Source organism: Octopus bimaculoides, chromosome 10, assembly GCF_001194135.2.
Source record: "Octopus bimaculoides isolate UCB-OBI-ISO-001 chromosome 10, ASM119413v2, whole genome shotgun sequence".
NCBI classification, from domain to species: Eukaryota; Metazoa; Mollusca; class Cephalopoda; order Octopoda; family Octopodidae; genus Octopus; species Octopus bimaculoides.
The window spans coordinates 55,747,107-55,750,919 of NC_068990.1; the positions used below are offsets into that span (position 1 = coordinate 55,747,107).

At 31.3% G+C, this 3,813-nt stretch overlaps 1 protein-coding gene across 5 annotated transcripts in view; it reads right to left on the reverse strand.

Moving 5' to 3' along the window:
- The window catches only part of LOC106882292 (uncharacterized), a 344,998-nt gene that overhangs the window by 50,800 nt on the left and 290,385 nt on the right, over positions 1-3,813 (reverse strand). The gene's annotated exons all lie outside the window — the stretch shown is intronic.

The following is a 3,813-nucleotide window of genomic DNA, read 5'->3' on the forward strand; positions in this document are numbered from 1 at the left end:
GTGTCATTCTAAAAATACACAATCACTCATTGAATACAAAAGGTATTCCATTTCACTCCTGAATTAGAAAATTTCGATGATTTGTTGATTAACTTAATTGCTTTTTAAATTCATTTTCATGTTTTCTTTTAAAAAAAAAGTCAACTATTTACTCCTGCTGCTGCTGCTGCTGCTGTTGTTGTTGCTGTTGTTGTTGTTGCTTAGCTCCCAAATCAGCCATGATTGAGCAGCAGATATCACAAACGAAGATATTCCTGTCATATCCAAGTTGCCTTTTGTTAGTTATATGAAGGACAACTCATGTGTTCATCTTTTTAAAAGAGATTTGGGTGTCATTTCTAACAATTCGAGTGTCCACATATTGGTTCCCTCTTTTGTTCAAAATCAAAGATTTTGCTATACATATTTAGAGAGAAAGATATATATATGTGTGTGTGTGTGTGTGTGTTTGTATATGTGCATGTATTTTGGTATAATATATAAGTGTGTGTGTACGTACAAATATGTACAGAAAGAAATGGTAAGAGATGGAGAGGAGACAAAGAGAATGAGAAAGGGAGGAGGAAGAGAGAGCTACACACTGAGTGATAGAGAGAAACATTTAAATAGAATGCATTTGAAATTTTAATGCATTTTCGCCTGAAATTGACAACACCCACTTCCAGCAGTAAAAACCCTGGGTGTTCCTGCTGCAGTGAGTCGAGTTTTAGAAGCCTGCTTCCTCTATGCATGACAGAAATTCTAATGGTGAGCAAACAGGCATTCAAAAACAGCAATAATTTGGCAGCTAATTGAATACTGTGGAAGGGAGCTAAATTCTCATAGAAACAGAATTCTTTAAAATCCTCTACGTATTCTCTGTTATTGTCATTGATGCTGTTGCTGTTGTTTTTGTTGCTGTTTAACTCCAGATTAGTATTTAATTGTTGCTGACTTTGATCGAGGATTAAATTTTCTTTTACAGATATTGCAATATTATTTAATGCATTCCTTTTATTAAAATTTGTCCACTGTCTCTGGTATAATGATTGACCACACATAGATTCCTTGATTGGTTCACCTATCTATCTATCTATCTATCTATCTATCTATCTATCTGTCAGTCTATCTATCTATCTATCTGTCAGTGTATCTATCTATCTGTCAGTCTATCTATCTATCTGTCAGTCTATCTATCTATCTGTCAGTCTATCTATCTATCTGTCAGTCTATCTATCTATCTATCTATCTATCTATCTATCTATCTATCTATCTATCTATCTATCTATCTATCTATCTATCTATTTGTCTATATATCTATCTATCTATCTGTCTATATATCTATCTATCTGTCTATATATCTATCTATCTATCTATCTATCTATCTATTTGTCTATCTATCTATCTTTCTATCTGTCTGTCTGTCTGTCTGTCTGTCTATATGAATGAATGAATGAATGAAGGAACATAGATATTACAGAATGAAGGGATATAGTTTGTCTTGTTAATTAATTAGATAGAAATTTAAAATCATTTGAAAAGAAACTGGTATTTTTGGAACATGTTAATATACGATTAAGAAAGCTGAAATTACAAAAATTACAGAGAATTGAAACTTACATATAATGTAAGCAACATATAATTTATATAAATATATAAATGTGAATATATATGTATATTTGAACACAGATTTTCATAAAATGGAATATGTGTGTGTGTCTGTGTATATGTATATGTGTGTGTGTGTATATATATATATATATATATGTATATATATATATATATACATGCATGTGTATAAACACGTTATATTCGTGTGTTGTTACGAATGTTGTTATTAATATTTTTAAGGCAGCTAGCTGGCAGAACTGTTAGCATGTTGGACCAAATATTTAATGGCATTTCATCCTTTCAGGGGTTAATAAATTAAGTACCAGTGAAATACTGGGGTTGATGTAATCAACTAGTCTCCTCCCCAAAGGTTTCAGGCTTTGTGCCTTTACTAAAAAGGATTATCATTATCATTATTATTATTATTATTATTATTATTATAAAATTTAGTTATAGTACAATTTCACAAGAAAAGCTATGGTGGCTGTATTTGCAACTTAGTTCCCAGAGAGCACTGGATGAGTAAGACCAATAATCAAACATGTTCTGATCGTGACATTCCAGGTTTTTATTTTTTAATTTAATTGCCCCCTTATTCTAGACTACTTACTTGAATGTGTCCTTTCTTTAACTGAGTTGAGTGTGATTTAAGGGAGACTTCGTTGAGAGATCAAGGAATTCAAGAAGGACCATTCATAGCCTAAACACACAATAGGTTAGTATATGGAGTACCTCAAGGATCTGTTGCTATCTCTTAACTATTATCTCTTGTCATTTTCCTTGTTTTAGTTCATTAGACTGTGGATGGCCATGCTGGGGCACTGCCTTGATGAATTTTTTTTGGTTGAATGAATTGACCCCCGTACTTATTCTATTGTTCTTGAGTATCGTTCTGGTATTTATTGAATCATTATTTTTTGCTGAACTGCTAAGTTACAGAGACAAAAGCATACCAACCCGTTTCTAACAAAACTGTCTGATGAACGGGAACGTGAAACTCCGAGTAACAGTCTTTTGTTATATTACTCTACCTCTGGTATTTGAGTACTCTTTTTTCCACCTTGTTGCACATTTTATGTGCTTACTCCGGGATATATATATATATATATATATATATATGTATGTATGTATGCATGTGTGTGTCTATATATGTGTGTATATGTATATGTATATATATATATATATATATATATACATACGCATGAGTAAGCACATAAAAGCAAAGCAAATAGTACTCGAATACTTAAGGTGGAGTAATATACTATTATTAAAGTTACAAAATCTTCACAAACTATTACTCAGTCTTTCATGTTCCTGTTCATCAGACGGTTGTAATGACTACTGAATTTTTTGATAAAAGTATATATATACATATATACATATATGATGAACTTCTTTCAGTTTTTGTCTACCAAATTCACTCACAATCCTTTGGTTTACCTGGGGCTATTGTTGAAGACACTTGCCCAAAAGGTCACACAGTGGGACTGAACCTGGGACCATGTGGATGAGAAGCAAACTTCAAACTTCTTATCACACAGCCATGCCTATTTGTCTAATTTCTAAATTACTGTAAAATTATGCAAGAAATCTTCTGATTAATTTATGTGTTATTTTGAATAATTAAGTAAATGTTATGAAGACAAAATGGTTCAATATTACTAGGATGAAATACAATAATAGCTGTAACAACTGAGATGAAAAAAAAATAGAAAAAATGTTTTTAAATATGTTTCAAAGTGGAAGAGAAATTTTCAATCCAAAGTTTGTTATATTAACAGAGGCATATTTATTGATTAAATAAGATATGAAATATGATAAATTAAGCCAGAATGTATTTTTTTAAAAATTTAGTTTGGTGTATTCAGGTTTTGCTATTTGTTTATTTTTATTTAGCCATTTTATTAAATTTATTCATCTCTGAATAACAAGAAGTATTATACTAGAAATAATAGAACATAGCATCCACTTTAGTACACACACTCTCTCTCTCTCTCTCTCTCTCTCTCTCACACACACACAACACAATTCTCTTTTGGAAGAGTGAATTTTTAAGCAGCAGCTAAAGCTACAAACGACAACATGTAAATATTACATAAACCCATTTGGATAGGAAAAGTTGAAGAGTCTCTGTGGTACTTGAACCTACAACTCCTGTAAACAATATATATATATGAATATATATATATATATGTGTGTGTGTGTGTGTGTGTGTGTGTGTGT